General features: G+C 44.4%; 1 long non-coding RNA gene across 1 annotated transcript in view; it reads left to right on the forward strand.

Annotated features, from left to right (window-relative positions):
* Nucleotides 1-21,043, forward strand: part of LOC126194774 (uncharacterized) — a 91,131-nt gene extending 70,088 nt beyond the window's left edge. Inside the window, exon 2 of the long non-coding RNA XR_007538503.1 lies at nt 18,104-21,043. This is a non-coding gene — a long non-coding RNA (uncharacterized LOC126194774). The remainder of the gene's footprint in view (nt 1-18,103) is intronic.
* Nucleotides 21,044-22,722: the final 1,679 nt, after the last annotated feature.

Genomic DNA, 22,722 nt, shown 5'->3' on the forward strand with positions numbered 1-22,722 from the left:
CTCTGCCAGGGAAACATTTGGGGTTACACTCGTCTGGTGTGAGACGTTCCCGAGGAGGGGGGGGGGGGCGGGGGGAGTGCACTGTTCACTGGGGCCGAACCGCACAGTAACGCTGGGTTCAGTGCAGGGCGGTGGTGGGGTGGGTGGACTGCTGTGGCCTGTTGTGAAACACTCAGGGCTAAGGTGGGACGAAACCTCTCTGTTGTTTCTAAGTCCCTGCTTTAATACACAATACACTGCAATATTCGTTGACATTCTGTCTTTTTCTGTCTTATGTTTTAAAAATAAATTTGACACAAAACCCGTTAATGAGCCACCCTGAAGCGATATATGGTTGCTCACTGCTGTGGCGTGAGCGCAAGCCAGCTGGCACAAGCAGCTGGGATGAACTGCTAGACTTCTTAGTGCACCTGTAACTGTCAAAAGCCGGTTAGCCCTGCAAAAGCCACAGGTTCCGTGAAAGTGTCACTCTGTGCAAATATCACACGGAGGATGCTAAGTTCACCGGACTTCGATACGATGTGACGTCATTATGACGTATACACGCTACATCGAAAACGATGGAAACCGTATATCGACTATTCGACCTTTGTGAACTTTCGAGAGATTGTGACAGGGTAGCGCTGTGCTCTGCGCCATTCGTTTAAATGTGTTTTGCGTTCCTTGCGTTAAAATCGTGTATTGTACTGTGTTTGTGTCATGTGCGTTGTTTTTCGTTTGCTCGTCTCTAATTATGTGTTCAGCATTCGAGAGACTAATGAGAGGAAACCTTACCACCATGGAATGCTTTGACACTATCATACCACCATGAAATGCTTTGACACTGCATTCAATCATTTCATACGTCAATCAGTACTAGACACTAACGTTTGGTTAAGATTACATTGAGAAATCCACTTCTCCTCGTATTTCATCTCCGGTTGACGATTTTCCTTCAACAATGCCTCGTATTTTTCTTTTTAAGTTCGAAATTCAATCATTCTACACATCAGTCATTACTGGACACTAAGGTACCTGTCTCTGCGGTCCGAGTGTAAAATGACTTGGAATTATGGTTGACAAAAGACTATCTTGGGGTGGACATATAAATTACTTAGCTAATAAACTTGCACCAGTTCTCTTTCAGCTATATAAATTAAGAAAAAAGTTAGCAAGAGTATGCTGCTACAATCTAATATGTACTGACAAGACCAATTGTATGAAACCATACTAAAATGTTGATAATAAATAAATATTATTTTTGGCGTAAGCATTCAATACAACAATCACACTATCTAATCTGGTCGGGACATAAGAAGACTTCACTTTTTTACGTGGCGTTTTCAAGGCCACGGTCAGGAATATTTCTATTAGTATCCAGCTCTTTTATTTTGGCGAAATACATATACGCTGCCACACTGAGCTGTTTTCGGAATCGCACGTGTCAAAACAAACCACTAGCTGACGACAGTTTAGAATCTCGAACATTCGTAAAAGTCGATAGGTGTGTTAATCGACTAAAGCGTATAAACGTCATAATGACGTCACATCATATCCAGGTTGGGTGAACTTAGCATCCTCCATATCACACTGTGCAAGTGTTCCAACCCCCGCAGGGGGAGTGGGGCAGGGAGCAGGCGTCACAGGGCAGGGGGTAGGGAACAAGGAGTAAGCAGCAGGGGTCAGGTGCGCGGAGTGGGGGAGTGGTGAGGGGCAGGGGCAGGGGCAGGGGGGTGGGGACTTGGGGTAGGAGGCAGTGGATAGAGGGCTGGGGGCAGAGGGCACTGTTTCAGGAGGCTGTGGGCAGGGTGCACTGTGTTGGGGTAGGGGGATGGCATAGGGGGCAGGGGCACAGACCTAGGGGGCTGCAGGCTGGGTGTGTAACAGGCTACGTGGGGTTTCCTATCATGGGGTTTCCTACAAGGGTACAGCAGGTAGCGATGCCGTCCCGAGCAACCGGTTCCCTAACGAGGTGTTTGCGAACTGAGCCTACCCCACTGCTTGTCTACCCCAGTCGCTCACCCTCAGTGTAGGTGTTGTCACCGTTTCTCAGACAGTGTCGTCGTCGATAGCTTTCGTTCCGTGCGTTTTCCTATACGACTTCTGTTCTATGCAGTGTACACGATGGAAGTGATAACAACAACAGAAGGGAGGCTGTGTCTTATCAAGGATGGTCACGACACAAAATGAAGATGATAAGCAATGTGGGACTTACTTCCGTTTGCGTTTGAAACTCTCAGAGAACTCCCGCATGGTGAGGAGGGTCGGAGGGGGCAGCAAGGGGAGCCTCAATTTTTGTTTTGCCAGTCCAGGCCTCTGACAGGTTTAGTGCGCCACTGCTCGTAGGAAACCCCACGGTAGGAAACCCCACAGTAGGAAACCCCACGACACCGTGTAGCAGGCAGGGACCAGTGCCAGGGTATTCAAGGTGGAGTCTGTCCGTGTGGTGCCCTGCCCCATCTGTGAGGCCTGGGTAGAGTACAAGCCCAGGCTCGGTCGCTAATGAGATGGCATGTGCAGACGAAGCTGATCCAGGTGCACTGGATCCATTTTGTGTGCCCAATAAGGTGATGAGATTCCAGAAGCGTGATTAATGGCGCTACCAGCTATTTTAAATTCCTGACTTCATTTGGTTTACTATCCTGTAACCATTACCTCCCAGTGGCAAAGCCCAGTTCTTTACAGAATCGAACTTTCAAGTGTAAAACAGCTTCAGACATCTGACTATTTTACAAATTAGTTAATGGCTCAAATATTTGACGTTAAGCGTATAAAACCTTTGTTGTTGAAGGAAAAACATCATTATTATATTCAAATACTTTCTAAGCCGACGAAATAGATCGTAGGAAATGCACAACACAGTGCTGCTTCTTAATTCCGCGTTTATTCCGACCGGATTCGGCCTTAAACCATCATCCAGCGGGGGAGGGTGGGGGAATCTCCCAGTTGTCATGCATGATACAACACAAGATAACAGACCTTAGTGCAGTCACAATTACTGTGAAGTGTTCATATTATGTTGTGCACATTATTTGTGTTTGCAATAGAGATAGTAATCTTGTGTTGGATCATATATGACAAGTGGGACCATTTTTATTTTTATTTGGGCGATGGTTTAAGACAGAAAATGGTCGAATAAATAGGACGTATGTCATGGATTTTATACTATAATTATGTTGGATTTTATTAGTTTCAAATCATTCATCCATAGACTAATGGGAAAGCCACCACCACCACTATCGATAATCGGGAGGATGAACTAATCGGACATACTAAAAACAATTCTGTTACAGACAGTAAGGTATGTTAACGCTTAGCTTAATGCATCAATAGCACCTCACATTTCAGTATGAAGTATAATGTCAGTTATAATGAGACTCACGTTTGTTGTTTTAATTCGGTAATCGCAGATAGTTCGCTAATATGGTAAGAGTTATATAAGAACTAGGTTCCAACATAGATTTTTTAAATTATTGCCGGCCGGTGTGGCCGTGCGGTTAAAGGCGCTTCAGTCTGGAACAGCGTGACCGCTACGGTCGCAGGTTCGAATCCTGCCTCGGGCATGGATGTGTGTGATGTCCTTAGGTTAGTTAGGTTTAATTAGTTCTAAGTTCTAGGCGACTGATGACCTCAGAAGTTAAGTCGCATAGTGCTCAGAGCCATTTAAATTATTTAATCATTTATTCAAAATATAGTGAAAACTGTTTATCTGTTTTGTCGTACATTATGGCAGATAGTAAATAAGAAATGTCTGAAATTGTATTTGCTGGAAATCGTAAAGTGCTCTCATTTTCAAACACTGGATAAGTGGAGACTGAGCTATGTGTCGTACAATGACACAGTTTTACAGGTAAATTCATTGATATATTTACGTATTGTCCGCAAAATGTGTTGCTAATAGATGTAGTAGTGAAGAAGTGATAAATTACATCATGCCTCAACTGTAGTTTTGCTGCAAAAACAGCGAAATGTACTGATAAACTTTTGTCGTTTTGGATGAAAGTCTGGGCAAACGAGTGTCTTCAGTTACGCTAACTCAAGAAACATGCACATTATCCAACGTTAATGCTTGACATATTGTGTTAAATCGTTAACGTGGGACTATACCGCTGAACGAGTAGCTCGTGACAACTTTTTAAATTTTTAAATTCGATCAGTTATTGTGTGAAGTACTGAAAATCACACTTTCGTTGTCTCTGGAAACCGTTCTATAGGCAAGCCGTGATTGTACAGGGTGAATGTTTTAAACTTTTTCCTAAAAGGGATTAACACTGACCTTGAGATTGCCTATATTACTGCAACCTCTCGGCGGCCTCTCGTATGAAGTCGTGGGCGCCAGACCTGCGTTTAGCGTTAGATTAGGGACTCGGAGGCATTTAATAAGAAAATTCCAACTCATCTGTAAAATATATTACTTTTATTGTGTATCACATCATAAACAGTTAATTACACAAATGAGTAAGAATGCCTAGTGCTCTCTGGATCGTTCGAAATACACTGCTGGCCACCGTAAATGCAACACCAAGAAAGACAAGAGGTAGCACAACAAAATTTATTTTGTAGATAACATGTTGACCAAGTATCAAATGATTACGTTTACAGACGTCTGTGACATGTGGTTCCTGCCAGAATCAGTAGCCAGAGTAGCCGCCATTGTTGGAGATCACCGCTGCCACACGTCTCGGCATTGAGTCAAAGAGAGGTTGGATGTGTTCCTGGGGAACAGCAGCCCAAGCAGCTTCCACACGTTGCCAAAGATCATCTGGTGTGGCAGCTGGGGATGTAATCTGGGCCACTCGTTGAGCAACCATGGACCACATGTTTTCTATCGGCAAAAGATCCGGAGAGCGAGCCGGCCAGGGAAGCAATTCAATCTGTTTATTGACGAAGAACCTTTGGACAATGCGTGCCACGTGTGGTCGCGCATTATCCTGTTGAAATATGGCTGTGGCCGAGCCCTGAAGGTAAGGAAGGACAACTGGCTCCAGCACCTCGGATATGTAGCGCCGGCTATTTAAAGTACCGGCAATGCGTACTAGAGGCGTGCGAGAGTAATATCCAATACCGCCCCATACCATAATACCCGGTGCAAGACCAGTGTGGCGGTGCATAATGCAGCTGTCCAGCATCCTCTCTCCACGGTGTCTCCACACTCGAATCCGACCATCGTGGTGCTGCAGACAGAAGCGTGCCTCGTCAGTAAAGACAACGTCATTCCATTCTGCCGTCCACATCCGTCTGTCATCACACCATTGCCGACGGAGACGTCTGTGGTTCTGCGTCAATGGTAGACGAAGCAATGGACGTCTTGCGGACAGACCACTCTGCTGTATTCGGCGTCGAATGGTACGCACAGACACTGGTTGATGCGTTACAGCCGCAATGTGCTGTGCTGTGGTTCGGGATGTCACTGAGCGATCCGTCACTGCCATCCGCACAATTTGCCTACCAGCACGTGCAGTGGTGCACCGAGGTGAATGCGATCGACCACATCGGTCCGTCGTACACTCCTGCATCCAACGGTCACATATCCGCATTACAGTTGTTTGGTTTCGTCCAACAGGACTAGCGATTTCTCTGTATGATAATCCACAATCTCGGTAAGCCACTATCCTTCCTCTGTCGAACTCGGATAATTGATCAAACGATGTTCGCTGTTGTCTACGAGGCATAACTGATCGTCTTGTGAAACAACCACAAGGTAAACACACGTGCCGAACGTACACTCGTCGAAATCGGCAAGCTTTAAATGGCGCTATGAGGTGGCGCCACAGTCGCGCGTGATGTGCGTCTGCGCTGAAATTCTAATCCTTTGCATATCTCATCACTGCAAGCGCATGTTGTAAATTTCACTTGATTCGGATGCTTCCTTCAGGGCGTTGCATTTACGGTGGCCAGCAGTGTACGTCGAAGTAGGGGAAGGCATTAGGTAGCGTGGCATGCATGAGGAATCCTGCCTCGGGCATGGATGTGTGTGATGTCCTTAGGTTAGTTAGGTTTAAGTAGTTCTAAGTTCTAGGGGACTTATGACCACAGCAGTTGAATCCCATAGTGCTCAGAGCCATTTTTTCTTAAAATGTCTGCATCTCGTTCCGCGCGGAGTGGGAGCACAATAGCGCTCTGAGGCCTGTCGCACAACCGGATGTGCTTGTTTTGACTGCACACAAGTTCCAACTCGGAAAAAGTATATATTTGCCTGCCCCATGTTTCTGTTTGCATTTTGTTAGATATTTAAAATATTTTTTCTGTTCGCCCTGCGTGTATGTTGAGATGTACAGCGCACTTTTCAAACAGGAAGAATGGCTCAACAAACAAGGAGGAAAATTAAAAATGAAATTTTAAAAGCAGCTCAATCTGGACGCTACCACACAATATCTGCATGGTAGAATAATCGTTGCCAATTAGGGTCATCGTATTGTGGAACTAGACAATCGAATTAATGTAACAAACGTTTCTCGTATTATTTTGGTACGCAGCGTAAACATTAAATGCTTATGTAAGAATTACTGCGAACGGTACAGACTAAACTATTTAACTACTTCTAACGTGGGTCCCCAGGCCCCATAAGTTCTTGAAATGATGTCATTTTCTGCCTTTGACTTTAATTGGTATTACTGAGATCATAACATTCAAAGCCATACTGCGGTATATAGAGGGGGGGGGGGGGAATTCAAAAAGGCTAAGAAACTTTTATCGAGTGCTTTATTACAAGATAAATCGACACAGATGCATCTCACCAGTTCCCAATATACACTACTGGCCATTAAAATTGCTACACCAAGAAGAAGTGCAGAAGATAAACGGGTATTCATTGGACAAATATATTATACTAGAACTGACATGTCATTACATTTTAACGCAATTAGGGTGCATAAATCCTGAGAAATCAGTACCCGGAACAACCACCTCTGGCCGTAATAACGGCATTGATACGCCTGGGCATTGAGTCAAACAGAGCTTAGATGGCGTGTACAGGTACAGCTGCTCATGCAGCTTCAACACGATACCACAGTTCATCAAGAGTAGTGTTGTGACGAGCCAATTGCTCGGCCACCATTGACCAGACGTTTCAATTGGTGATAGATCTGGAGAATGTGCTAGCCAGGGCAGCAGTCGAACATTTTCTGTATCCAGAAAGGACCGTACAGGACCTGCAACATGCGGTCGTGCATTATCTTGCTGAAATGTAGGGTTTCGCAGGGATCGAATGAAGGGTAGAGCCACGAGTCGTAACACATGTGAAATGTAACGTCCACAGTTCAAAGTACCGTCAATGTGAACAAGAGGTTACCGAGACGTGTAACCAATGGCACCCCATACCATCACTCCGGGTGATACGCCAGTATGGCGATGACGAATACACGCTTCCAATGTGCGTTCACTGCAGTATCGCCACACGTGGATGCGACCATCATAATGCTGTAAACAGAACCTGGATTCATCCGAAAAAATGACGTTTTGCCATTCGTGCACCCAGGTTCGTCGTTGAGAACACAATCGCAGGCACTCCTGTATGTGAAGTAGCGCCAAGTGTAACCGCAGTCATGGTCTCCGAGCTGATAGTCCATGCTGGTGCAAACGTCGTCGAACTGTTCGTGCAGATGGTTGTTGTCTTGCAAACGTCCCCACCTGTTGACTCACGGATCGAGACGTGGCTGCAAGATGCGTTACAGCCATGCGGATAAGATGCCTGTCATCTCGACTGCTAGTGATACGAGGCCGATGCGATCCAGCACGGCGTTCCGTATTACCCTCCTGAACCCACCGATTCCATATTCTGCTAACAGTCATTGGATCTCGACCAACGCGAGCAGCAATGTCGCGATACGATAAACCGCAATCGCGATAGGCTACAATCCGACCTTTATCGAAGTCGGAAAAATGATGGTACGCATTCCTCCTCCTTAAACGAGGCATCACAACAACGTTTCACCTGGCAACGCCGGTCAACTACCGTTTGTGTATGAGAAATCGGATAGAAACTTTCCTCATGTCAGCACGTTGTAGGTGTCGCCACCGGCGCCAACCTTATACAATGCTCTGAAAAGCTAATCTGCATATAACAACATCTTCTTCCTGTCGGTTAAATTTCGCGTCTGTAGCACGTCATCTTCGTGGTGTAGCAATTTTAATGGCCAGTAGTGTACTCACGAAGTCTCTGTAAACAGCGGTCAGATCGTTGTGGCAGTCGCCCAATTCATCGACGACGGAAATTTGCTCCTCCGTCACGGTGCTGTTCGAGAACGAATATTCTCATCATTGGAAAATCTCTTTCCACCCAGATGCCCTTCCAGCTTGCCAGAAAGATGTAAATCAATTGGTGCAAGATCAGAACCCAGGGACACCTGTGCTGTCTTGGTCAAATTTCCGCCACCTTTTCGCTGCGTCTCGACGCGGTATTGCATGTGGTCCATATACTGCCAGAATTTCAGCGATTTGTATGCAATGTACACGTTTCGCCCACAAGAATCGTACTGTCCCGCGTGCTTCAGCTAAAGGTTGCCGTTTGCCACACCATTTCACTTTGAGATTGTAGAATAGGAGTGTCAGTATTTTTAAATACACTCCTGGAAATGGAAAAAGAACACATTGACACCGGTGTGTCAGACCCACCATACTTGCTCCGGACACTGCGAGAGGGCTGTACAAGCAATGATCACACGCACGGCACAGCGGACACACCAGGAACCGCGGTGTTGGCCGTCGAATGGCGCTAGCTGCGCAGCATTTGTGCACCGCCGCCGTCAGTGTCAGCCAGTTTGCCGTGGCATACGGAGCTCCATCGCAGTCTTTAACACTGGTAGCATGCCGCGACAGCGTGGACGTGAACCGTATGTGCAGTTGACGGACTTTGAGCGAGGGCGTATAGTGGGCATGCGGGAGGCCGGGTGGACGTACCGCCGAATTGCTCAACACGTGGGGCGTGAGGTCTCCACAGTACATCGATGTTGTCGCCAGTGGTCGGCGGAAGGTGCACGTGCCCGTCCACCTGGGACCGGACCGCAGCAACGCACGGATGCACGCCAAGACCGTAGGATCCTACGCAGTGCCGTAGGGGACCGCACCGCCACTTCCCAGCAAATTAGGGACACTGTTGCTCCTGGGGTATCGGCGAGGACCATTCGCAACCGTCTCCATGAAGCTGGGCTACGGTCCCGCACACCGTTAGGTCGTCTTCCGCTCACGCCCCAACATCGTGCAGCCCGCCTCCAGTGGTGTCGCGACAGGCGTGAATGGAGGGACGAATGGAGACGTGTCGTCTTCAGCGATGAGAGTCGCTTCTGCCTTGGTGCCAATGATGGTCGTATGCGTGTTTGGCGCCGTGCAGGTGAGCGCCACAATCAGGACTACATACGACCGAGGCACACAGGGCCAACACCCGGCATCATGGTGTGGGGAGCGATCTCCTACACTGGCCGTACACCACTGGTAATCGTCGAGGGGACACTGAATAGTGCACGGTACATCCAAACCGTCATCGAACCTATCGTTCTACCATTCCTAGACCGGCAAGGGAACTTGCTGTTCCAACAGGACAATGCACGTCCGCATGTATCCCGTGCCACCCAACGTGCTCTAGAAGGTGTAAGTCAACTACCCTGGCCAGCAAGATCTCCGGATCTGTCCCCCATTGAGCATGTTTGGGACTGGATGATGCGTCGTCTCACGCGGTCTGCACGTCCAGCACGAACGCTGGTCCAACTGAGGCGCCAGGTGGAAATGGCATGGCAAGCCGTTCCACAGGACTACATCCAGCATCTCTACGATCGTCTCCATGGGAGAATAGCAGCCTGCATTGCTGCGAAAGGTGGATATACACTGTACTAGTGCCGATATAGTGCATGCTCTGTTGCCTGTGTCTATGTGCCTGTGGTTCTGTCAGTGTGATCATGTGATGTATCTGACCCCAGGAATGTGTCAATAAAGTTTCCCCTTCCTGGGACAATGAATTCACGGTGTTCTTATTTCAATTTCCAGGAGTGTACATCGGGAATCCGATATACCGATATTTAAGAATATATCGCTATCTGGCCTCAATACACCTGGAAACGTTTCAGTTACGTCGACATCTCGACGAAAAAAATATCGATGTATCGGTCAAAAGAATATCGACTGAACATTGTAAAAATACTGCCAGCTTTAGATCTGTATATTTAGATATTGATTTATTATTAGATATTCTGTACACCGACAAGCTAGCAGCCTGCTCGTACCCCTCAGAACAAGAAAAACGATGCACGTTCACGTTTGGCGATAACCACTTAGCTAACAATGGTAACTGCGGGTAAGTGGCACAATAATAGGTGTCCATTGGTTCCACCGTTCGGTTTCGTCACATATCGGATTTGTAGCTCATTACGCCATCCCTAGTTTTCCATTTGTGGAAACGCCAGCCACCTAGCAGTTTTAGTGTCAAAATTGCGTAGTGAAGTTAAACGTTGTGCAGTTTCCGTTGGCAGCGCCGAGCGTCGATTACGTCGGCGTTTCCCTTCACACGTCTCCGCCCACTAGTTGCTTTAAAAATTATTTTTTAACGCAACTGTTGTGCTATTTCTTCACATCGCATACCTTGTAATTCCATTCACACAGTCAGCGCCCAGAGCAGTCGGACAACTTCTTTATGGCACCTATACTTCCTTCACACAGTCAAAGAGAAAGACCGGACGTGATGAAAGATCAGAAAGAAGGGAGATTCCCTGACCCAGTGAATGTAAAATTATATTCCACTACAATTTCAAAAGAGCAGCATCAAATATTTCTAAAAAATTTAGAAAAAAGTATAACATAAAATAAAAATATCGGCATCGACATTGCTATTTCGATATCGATAATTGATATATCGGTGAAGAATGTGTCGCACACAAATATCGGTACCTTTTGGAAAAATATCGATGAACCGATATGTCTATAATTTAACAACAGTCTTACTGTAAAGCAGCAGAAATGCGTGTGCAGGAAACCCGTAAGATTTACTGTCCTCCAACAATATGCCAATCTTGTTGCGCAGTCGGCTTAAAAATAACGTCTTTGGAGGGCTGTGCCTTTTTCGATGGTAATAAAATCAGCGAGTGTTATTAGTGATATGGGGGCACAATGGCTTCAACTAGCATGTAAACAACACACATCTAATAAAAATGGTTCAAATGGCTCTGAGCACTATGGGACTTAACATCTGAGATCATCAGTCCCCTAGAACGTAGAAGTACTTAAAGCTAACTAACCTAAGGACATCACACTCTTCTATGCCCGAGGCAGGATTCGAACCTGCGACCGTAGCGGTTGCGCGGTTCCAGACTGAAGCGCCTAGAACCGCTCTGCCACACCGGCCGGCGTCCCGCGGAAGCCTATTTATAATTTGTTGTATATATTTCAGCCCCACTTCAAGCAAATGGTAACGCTGCCGGTTTCTATTATCAGACAATGTTATTAAAGATCAAGAAAAAGAGTGATAGTAAAATACTTGGAAAGACAATTATAACTAACACAAAATTATTTTCCAATGAGACAGTCGACGAATTCATCTCCTCGGAGGGATAAAGGAATATTGACCGCTTAAAATACTGTCGACGACGACGTCATTAGAGACGGAGAAGAAGCTAGGACTAAAGGGGAATGGGGAAGCAAATCTGCCACGCTCTTACAAAGGAAGTATCCCAGCATTTGCGTCAAGCGTTTTGGGAAAAACACGCAAAACCTGAATCCGGTTGGCTGGAGGGGATTTGAACCGCATTCTCACAGAATGACAGTCCAGTGTCCCAACAGTGTTTCACGACGCTCGGTAATTCATCTCTGGATTTTAAACTTACGCTATAAAGTATATTCGAAAAGAGTGACCCATATGCTCACTTCAGCCAGAATTAGACAAAACTGCAAAAAATCCGGGTAAGCCAAAGTGGGTCTCGCGCACCGAGGGTTCCGTGCAAATTTATTTATGTATATAGATACCTCATCCATTCCGGGAATCGAGAATTTGGACAATTTTTGCCTGTTAATGTATCAATACAGGCACGTCATCAAGATATTTGACGTAAATGGCCACATCTTTTAAATGCATTAGCGTGGAATGTAGAATTTAGTATGTGGCACAAATTTCAACTCGATACGTATACCCGTTCCTGAAAAAAGACGGACAGACGGTCGTATAATATGACGAAACAAATATTTTTGTCCGTGTTATATACTTACAAACTAACAATTTTCGGATTTTTTCCTATACTTCTATTCTAAAACACTGCGTCTGGCCAAGTTTTATAATGATACGTCAGCGAGAAGTATGCAATAGAGTTCGATGAATGAGTTTGTGAGCGTCAAAATATGTCACATACATGGTCATATCTTTCGATTGCGTTACCTTAGAAGCTTAGCTTTTTCACACCAACAAGGGACAACAGAGCTTAGTACGTGACATAAATTCAACTTTATACGTCGACCCGTTCCTCAGAAAAAAGGGGTCATAACAGACGGACGGACAGAAGGCCGGATAACAAATCACAAAAGAATATTTATTCGTGTGACGTAATTGCAACTCCACAATTTTTGAGTTTTTCCTTTACTTGTACTGCAAAACTTTGCTTCTTACCAAATTTCATGATTCTACGTCAACGGAAACTGCACTGTATGGTTTGATGAGTGTTTTTTTGCGAGTATTAAAATATGTAATATAAATGGCCGTATCTTTTGACTGGATTGCCGTACAAGTTTAAATTTTGTACATCGCCAAGAAACAGTAGACCTTAGTAACTAACATAAATTTGAACTTGCTTCTGTGTGTTCCTTTGAAAGAGTCGGACAGACAGACTAACAACAGAGTGATCCTATATGGGATCGGTTTTCACTGATTTTTGAGATATGGAACACTAAAAGAAGAGCTCCTACTAAAACGTTCCTTTCGTCGTCTTCCCCCCCCCCCTCCCCCCCGTCGGAGCTTCCGTGGTGTCGCACGAAATGTGACTCGCAGCCGTGGCGTGAATGCACTTATTGTTGGCGATGTGTCGCGCGTGAGACAAATTACGAGAGGCACCGGTCCAGAAATTTATGTGGAAACGCTTGCAGATGGATCTGAATTAATTATCCGCTCAATTACACTGTCGAATAAGACAAAATTAGGGCTGTCATCCTCGCTTTGACCATCGAGGCAATGTTAATCTTCTGAAAGCGTGTATACACGCTGAGATAACCGGGAAATCCGGGGAAAACGCGAGATTTTTTTTAGAGCTCCCGGAGTATTTCAATGTTTTAGTTTTTGATTACATTTTTGTAATTTTGACTGATAAGAACCAATAGCCTAACAAATAATTTTACTGTAGTCCACTAATGCAGAATAATAATGCAGCAATAAAACATAAACGAGACAATAATGCCAAAATAAGACTTTGGTTGCAAAGAAAAAGCACCGTCTTCAACAACAAAACACAGTGCAAGCATTTGTGAACAGAAAAATGAGCCAGATGATTCATGACGAACACTATACAACATTTCGTAACAACAAACTGCTTTCGACGAGCGTGAGGTCACAACTGTTTACATTTCTAGAAGGTCGCCCGAAAAGATTGCTGAAGGTGGTTTGAGAACCGTTACCTCCAAAGTAAATTTCCTTTTATACAAAACGTGGGGAATGAGCGATAAATTTCTTAAGTCGCAGACCGTTTGATTCTCATTCAAAACTTAAAACGTTTTAAGGATCATTCAGTTAGAAAGATTTCGGGCACAGAAAAAGAGCCGTTTATGACATTATTTAAAATCACTGGAAAATTTGTGTCCGATACATCGTATCAAAACCCAACACACGCTAAAAAGAAGAACGAGCTTCAAGTTAGTTTTTCATATTTTTTTAGTTCCTTTATAGATAACAAATTCCACAATAACGGAGGCAAAAACTATACCTTTCAAAAAAAATGTGCGAGAAGAGTTCTTGAACAATTTCACAAACAGTTTGTTTTTCTTTGAAAGGGTCGAGGTGCACGACAGAACTTGTATTCAGCCAGGTAATCCACGAAATGTTCGGTGAATTTTATAATGGCTAGTGTAATTTAAGCTGTGCTCTTAGAATCATACCCGACCACACCCCCGGAAAGAACATCAAAAAATTCTGGACTACCAATATAATACGATAAAGCTTAGCTTTTCTTTTAGCGCTACTGTATGTGCATTAATTTAAACCATTAACTTTTCCTATTTGTATGTTCCTGCTATTCAACACTGATTTTGTTGGTGGCTCACTACATCACGTGTCCAATTCTCTGAATACGCAATCATTGGCTGGTAAGATCACTTGACATGAGCTATGCCCGCCTGACAAAAACACATCGCGAAGCACAATTTCGACGTCAGTGTTTCGGAAGTTACCGTGATATATTTTGCCGGCCGCTGTGGCCGAGCGGTTCTAGGCGCTTCAGTCTGGAACCGTGCTGCTGCTACGGTCGCAGGTTCGAATCCTGCCTCGGGCATGAATGTGTGTGATGTCCTTAGGTTAGTTAGGTTTAAGTAGTTCTAACTCTAGGGGACTCATGACCTCAGATGTTAAGTTCCATAGTGATTAGAGCCATTTGAAACATTTTTAATATATTTAATGGAATTCGTATTTATGCTTTTGTAATACGAAATTATGCACAGTACATTTTGCTACGCTTCAAAAATCTTACCGAAACTCCTGGTTCTTGCTGGGTTTCATTTCCTAAAGTTTTGGGAAGTTATGCTACGGGGTATAAAATCTTTACCTTTAAAATGACTGATAAGTTTTAGAGTTCAGAGGAAACATATTGTCGCATAACGCGAAAAAATCGAGCGAGGTGGTGGAGTGGTTCGCACACTGCACTTGCATTCGGGAGGACGACGGTTCAAACCTGGCCATCCTGATTTAAGTTTTCTGTGATTTTCCTAAATCGCTTCAGGCAAACGCCGGGATGGTTCCTAGGCACGGCCGACATCCTTCCTCATCCTTGCCTAATCCGATGGGACCGATGACCTCGCTCTTGGTCCTCTCCCGCGAATCAACTAACCAACCATCACGGAAAAAAAACTTTCGCCCTGGGTATAGTGTATTTTCAAAAAATGGTTCAATTGACTCTGAGCACTATGGGACTTAACATCGGAGGTCATCAGTCCCCTAGAACTTAGAACTACTTAAACCTAACTAACCTAAGGACATCACACACATCCATGCCCGAGGCAGGATTCGAACCGGCGACCGTAGTGGTCGGGCGGTTCCAGACTGAAGCGCCTAGAACCGCTGGGCCACTCCGGCCGGCAGTGTATTTTCACCCGGAAAAAATTGCATCTTTAACCGGGAATTTTTTGTTTCTGGCCCCCGTGCACAGCCTGCCTGACAACTCCAGAGTAAAAACTCCAGAGTGTAAAATTTTTAGCAAAGATCCGAGATACGACAGTTGCAATGTAGTGCGTTCACCGCTAACAGATTCATACACTGCCTCCAACTGGCTACTAGCTCATCATGCCGATAATCACCACAACAACAAATTAGGAATACAAGTCAGAGTCAGTTAGGAAAGGTCCGAACAAAAACGTCGGTCATAATTTTCAAGTGAACAAATGTAATTTATTTACATAAAGTAAACATAGCCGTCACACGTAGCATACACCACTTCCGGCAAGGTAATATCTCCACGACCTCCTCTGAGATCTCCCATTTTACTGAACAGCTCTGCAGTCGCTAAGCCGCAATAATCGCCCATAAAATGACGAAAATGCCTAAGAAGATGCCCCTGGGAACGCAATACACATTCTCTTAGCCTTCCGCATTGCTCTAAGTAAGTTGATCATGCAGGTCACCATCTCCCGACCTCTGAAATCTTCCGCACTCCTCGAAGTACCTTTATAACTTAGGGTCACCAACACCTACCTTCTGAAATCTACCGCACTGTTCTGTGTAACTTGATCACTCTGGGTGACCATCTCCTGAATTCTGAAATCTTCTGCACTGCTCTCTGTAACTTGAACACTCACGTCCACCATCTGCCGATCTCTGAAATCTTCCACACTGCTTGAAGTAACTTAATCATTCAGGGTCACCATCTCCGACCTCTGAAATCTTCTGCACTGTTGTAGTTAATTGGATCGCTCGGGGTCAGTATCCCCCGGCCTTTGTAATCTTCTGCACTGTTCTCAGTAACTGGTCAGGGACACCAACTCCGGACTTAAGAATTCTACCACACTGTTCTAGACAGCATGATCATTCAGGGTCACCATCTCCGACCTCTGAAATCTTCTGCACTGTTGTAGTTAATTGGATCGCTCGGGGTCAGTATCTCCCGGCCTTTGTAATCTTCTGCACTGTTCTCAGTAACTGGTCAGGGACACCACCTCCGGACTTAAGAATTCTACCACGCTGTTCTAGACAGCATGGTCATTCAGGGTCACCATCTCCCGACTTCCGAAACCTTCTGCACTGCTCCAAGTAACTTGATCACTCGGGGTCGCCATCTACCGACTTCTGAAACCTAACGCACACACCCTCATTCCTGGAGAGCACATGGTTTCTACACCCCATATGGGCTGCTGGTCGACTCGTGGATTTCGCGACGTCCAAACGACTACACGAAATTATTTAACATTTAGTCCAAACAGCCAATAAGAATCATGACTAAAATGCAGGCAGTTTTATTGCCCGTTTCGTGCTCTCACTTACAGCTCTTTTGTATGGTACTGCTTTATAAAGTGTGTCCAGGGAAAATACATGCCCTGAAAGTCCGCCTAGTAGGCCTCGACGACCAGCCATATGCGAGGATTACCTAATGTCAGACCATCATATTCAGTGTGAACAAAAACTTGCTTCCCTGCTGCAGCCGTAAATGGCTGAGGCGTCTGCAGCAGTGTACTTGGTTAGAGCGGCTATAAAATGATATGTTACACTCAGAATAAACGCTCGGAAAGAATTACTTCTTAAGACGCGAATCATTTCGCTTGCGCCAAGCACAGAAAGATATCAGTAGTGTTGGTTGTCTTTGTTTTGACGCTCCGTGCACATACTGCTCTTCAGTGCTATGCTCTTCTCAGACATCGTCAACCGAACACACCTGAAGAGGAACACACAACATAAACGCATTTTCAATTTCATATTGACCACTTAATATTTATCAACATCATTCTTCACTGGTGTGCAAAACTTACGGATGAAAGTAACTTTTGCATGATGCGTCCCTGTTAAGTAACATAACCTGCACCACACGCAGAAACAATTGCAACATTAAAGTACAGAAGATAACTGAAAGAAATGAGACGAACTGAAATTCAAAGACAACAAATAATCTGAAGTCGTCGTCCTTCCTGATGGTCTACTGGACAAAACAAAAGGCGGGATGTGGTTCTCAATAAAGTATGTTATTACCAAAGGAGGTAAAGCATGCTCTGCAGTATGGTCCCATACTCGCCGCAAGATTCGCAAGGAATTCTTGCGGTAAGTCGTTCCATTCGCCCGCGAGTGCAGCTGCCCACTGCTTCATGGTCGTTAGGGCATGTGGGCGCCCTGCAATCCGTCTCCCCAGCTCATCCCAAGTTGGGTGAACGGCAGGCCAGTCCATTCTCCAGGTACCAGTTCAAGAGCACCTCCCCCTGGGTGTTCCACGCAGTTGCGCATTGTCATCCATAAAAATGTAGTTATTTCCCAGTGCTCCACTGAAAAGACGAGCGAGAGAATACGAAAATTTCGCGCGTGGTTTTTGAAGGCGATGCACCCACAGATAAGAGCAACTGAATCACCCTGTGTATAATATTCTATTGACACATTCCGGGGCAGGCCGCGGTGGTCGAGCAGTTCTAGGCGCTGCAGTCCGGAACCGTGCGACTGCTACAGTCGCAGGTTCGAATCCTGCCTCGGGTATGGATGTGTGTGATGTCCTTAGGTTAGTTAGGTTTAAGTAGTACTAAGTTCTAGGGGACTGATGACCTCAGATGTTAAGTCCTATAGTGCTCAGAGCCATTTTTTTTTTTTTTTGACACATTTCACATCGCAACGTCTGCAGTAAATGTGTTAAATGGAACAAATAACTAACTACCTAACTGACTATAACCTGTGTAACGCGGCCCGATGACCGAGAGGCGGTCATCTGGAGCGCAGACGCACCTTGTGACGTCACGTGACGTAACGTGTCGCGCTGTCCTGTTGCAGACGGCACCCCCGGCAGAGGCTGCGGCTGGTGAAGACGCCGCCGCAGCAGCGGGCCACCTCCAAGGCGGTGCAGTGCGACGACGCAGACATCGACGCGGCCGCGGCAGCCGCCACCACCTGACACGCCATCAACCGCAGGGGGCGGCCCTCGCCGACCTCCGCGTCCACCCCCGAGCCGCAACGGCCGACAACCTACCCTCGGACGTACGCTCGCCTTCGCCACACGATCGGAGGACACGTCGCCCGCACAGATGTGCCACCAGCTACTCCACCAAGTGCTTTTGTTTTCGTGCAACTGTGGACCGAACTCGTCCTGGCTTGTTCGATTACATGTTGAGATTATTCTGCTTGTAATTACACACATTTGATAATTGCCAGAAATCAGACGGGTGTTCACTGAAAGTGACATTACCATTCAAACATTTTGTACCGTTACTTTCACTTGCTGCCCGGAAGAATACTCGTTCCAGAAATTTTCGCAAATATGATGTAAATGGAACACTCACCTCTGCAACTCCCAGAAAATATTCAGGATATTTCCCGTTCTACTTCCCTTATTCCAGTTCTGTGGAACGAATTTAGCAATAATTGAAATCTACCTACTGAAATTTAGGATATGTATGATATTATCTTTTCTCAGCATTATCTCGCAAATGCGAAGCCTTTAGTAACCATTGTACAAAACGTCAATCAGCATACAATAATGCACTACACATTACTGATGTGTGGAGAGAAGCAGCACGCAAATCGTCTCTCGAACCTCGGGAAAGGAACCAAAGTGTGGTCTGACATCTTTCACCGAGAAGATGGGTCTTTATGAACTGTAAATAATTATTGATCTTAGCTTATGTAAACGAGAAGATGTCGAGACCATCCACCTGAATTCCGTCATAGGTCATAGTTCTGCGCACGTGACAGAAGTAGATTTTATTCAGAACCACTGAGGACATAGACCCGTGAAGTTAAGCTTTCGAGGCAGTGGCTTCACGTTTCGTGCTCCCAGGCTCAAGTATCTGCGTACCCGACAATTTTGTGACATTCTGCCCTGAAAACGTTTACAGGCATTCAGGTCGACCTTCCAACACTTCTTCGATATGACAAATTTTCATTTGTCGTGGAATGGTTACCAGTGATTAACTCAGTCCATCTGCGCTCTATAAAAAGCTTTAACACACTTGGCACACGTTCGCTTCTATGCGTGGTTCGCTCCTTCTACCACCTTCTGTACTTCCCCTGTCCGGTTATATCAGTTTCTATTCAAGAACAATGTCCTAATCATATTGTACACAACCTCCAATTTGTCAATACTTACGCAGTGTTGTTGTTGTGGTGTTCAGTGTCTCTATCCTTTGCAAGCCTCTTCATCTCTGCATAACTACTGATAATAAACTCCACTTGAAACAACTCACTGTACTCAAGTCTTGGTCTCCCTCCATAATTGTCTACCGTACCACACTTACTTCCACTAAAAAAATTCCTCAATCTTTCAAGGTGCGTCCTGCAGACCGACACCTTCTTTCAGTCGAGTTGTACCACAAATTATTTTTTCCCCAGTTCGACTGCATACCTTCCCATTAGTTATTCAATCTAGTTATCTAATTTTGAATCCTTCCTGTAGCACTACATTGCAAAACTTCTGTTCTCTTTTTGTCCGGGATGCTTAACGTCCACGTTTGACTCTCATTGAAATAACTTCAGAAGAGACTTCCTGATCCGTAACAAATTTCTCTTTTTCAGAAGCAGTTTCCTTGATATTGCCAAACTGCACATTATGTCCTCTCAGACGCCTCATGTAGCTTGACTGCATTCCATTACACTTGATTTACTTTTGATGATAATCTTTTCAAGACAGTATACATTCCTTTGAACTAATCCTCCAAGTTATCTTGCATCTCTGCAATATTATCGGCAGACCTCATAGTTTTTGTTTCTTCTCCCTGACCGTCAATTCCCTTCCCAAACTCCTTCTTGCTCAATGTACTGATTGATAAAATCGGAGAGAGACTACAACACCGCCGTACTCGATTCTAAACTACTACTTCCCCTTCAAGTCTTTCGACTCTGTTTTCACGCTTTTGTACAAACATTGCATCTTGTTCTGATTTCGAGCCACTGCAGCGGAACGTGGAAAGAGTTTGTTAGCAATCACAGCCAATAAAAGCAATACATCATACCGATTATCAATAAACTCTATTGGGAAACAAACTGCCTTAATTCTAGATACTTATAAAAATGTGCTAGAAAAACGAATCAAACGCAAAATTTAGATATTTTTGGCAAATAACAGTGCATAGACTCGTATATGGTACCTACCACATTTCTGCGCTAAGCACAAATGCAAACAGATCTTGTCCTCTGTAGTATTTACTGCGTCTTATTTCACTCGCTAGTCGACGCATTCTACGTACACAAGAGGTGTGTCTACGCCTCGCAGTTACACAGATGAACTGAGGTGCATGGAGAATTTCGATACATGTCTATACGAAAATATTCACAGCTGTGGCGACTTACGACGGATGTAGTGACCTCACGTCATTCACTAGTGCTGCAGCTCTCCACGTGGCCTTCACGCGGCAGGCACCAACGGGATACAGTGAAATCCGACGCGAGTTCAGCCCCAGGGGCAACAACAGACTGTGGAGAGATCGTTGTCTTCCAGTTGGAAGCATTTTTTAATTTTTACTTTATATCAACTCGCAGGTCAAAGCGACGCCACTTTTGCTGCTGTGGAAAATAATTCACATGTTGTTATCACGTGTTTTTATAATTGACGCATCGTATGTTGTTATACTTCAAAAGAGAAATGTTATTCCAATGTCGATATTTAGGATGTTAGTAAAAACAGAAACACAGATATACGACTGTTCTGAGTTTTAATTAACGATTATAATGATAATGAAATGTTTGAAGATTGGAATAATACAACTGTTTCCTGTTAAATGTTGTGTTTTTATTACTTGTATAAAACCTTTACCGACTAGTTGTAACGACCCCGTTTACTTAATTTTGTCTTATTTGTTTTTGACTGAGATCTTCTGAGTATCAAGTCCCGTCTCGTAACTTAAGTGACCTCGCTATAACCTTAAGTCGCTACAGAAGTGTAAGCTATGCGCATGAAAATTGCAGCAAGCAGACCCTTCGACATTATTGATGATTACTTTTGATGAAACTATTACTGATTTAAGAGTTATATCAGTGATTTTAATTCTAGAAATGATAAATCATGTTCTAACACCTGTCAAACAACTGGAAGGCCTACACTGATTTTCCGAAGCGTCTAATGCCTGTCATTGAGGCTGTTGTCAAAACATGGTTCATTAATACTTTCCTTCTCGCCTGAGCTATTTCTTAGAAAACTTTATGTTAGCAGCTAAACAGTAAGGCCAATATTCATTTTCGGAACTGCTACAAAGAGAACCTTACATCACAAAAATCCTTCTGCGAAACATAATATAATGAAGAAAATGAAATATATTTTGATCTCGACTAAATAGTCATTGGCTGAACTTGGCATTAGACTTTTGATGTTTACTGTAGTGGAAATGGAGTTTATTCACGTAAGTACAATTTCAACGCTGTTTCAATCAGAATTACTGCACCTATTCTTAAAAAAAGTACAACTTAATGTAAATCTTTAAATGTTTTAAGTTACTGTTCGAAGACATTAGAAGTCAGTTAAACCTAGCGCATTAACTTCACTACTATTCTTTGTAAGTAAGCAAATCTAGGAGCTACCTCATTCTTTCTCACCATTTCAGCTGCTTTACTGCATTAATACATTAGTGACAGCATTGTATATGAAGAAAGGGAACAAGCCGTATTTTGCTTTAGACAGAATGCTTTCATTATGATAGGAAAAACACACGATACTGGGGTAATATTCTACATTATTTACTATTTTACACATCGGTTTTCAGCTAGTGAATAAAACATTCTATCAAGAACTGGAAGAACAGCCAATTAATGTAAGAATGTATTCACTTAGTAATTACGGTGCACATCATTTACTTTACTACTAAACTACGCATCACAGAAAATTATTTACCAAGGAACACAAGACTACAGGAAATGAAAAAGGTTAAAGGAAATTCAGGCTGACGCTGTGCTAACTTTTATACAAAACTAAATAATTAGAAACAACAACTGCAGCTGATCCTCATGTTGCAGTTCCACAAGAATAAAAATGTTGTTTGAGTGATGCACTGACTTGTAATCAGCAATCAGCCACCAGATTTCGCTCTCTTCACGACTATTAGCAGAAAAATAGCTCCAGCTTGCCATATTGCTTCATCATAACCTTCAAGCTTGGTGAACTTGTGGAGTGAGCAACATTAACTACTTATAACCTCAAATATCGTAAACCTGAGGCAATGATATAGGGGAGACGGCTTTCCAGTTAATAAGATACATTTGGAATATTGAGAGCAATTCATCGCATATGAGTGCTGCTCTTTACGGACGCTTGCTTGTGACTTGACTCCATAGGCCACAACTGACTCACGACTGACCCCCAAACATGGCGCGCCAAGGTAAAGAAAGGGTGCAAAGTAAAAGGCGTTGTACCTCTCCTGCTTGAATGAAGCGCCAATGAAACTAGTATAGGCATGCGTATTCAAATA

Source organism: Schistocerca nitens, chromosome 7 (assembly GCF_023898315.1).
Source record: "Schistocerca nitens isolate TAMUIC-IGC-003100 chromosome 7, iqSchNite1.1, whole genome shotgun sequence".
Lineage (NCBI taxonomy): Eukaryota > Metazoa > Arthropoda > Insecta > Orthoptera > Acrididae > Schistocerca > Schistocerca nitens.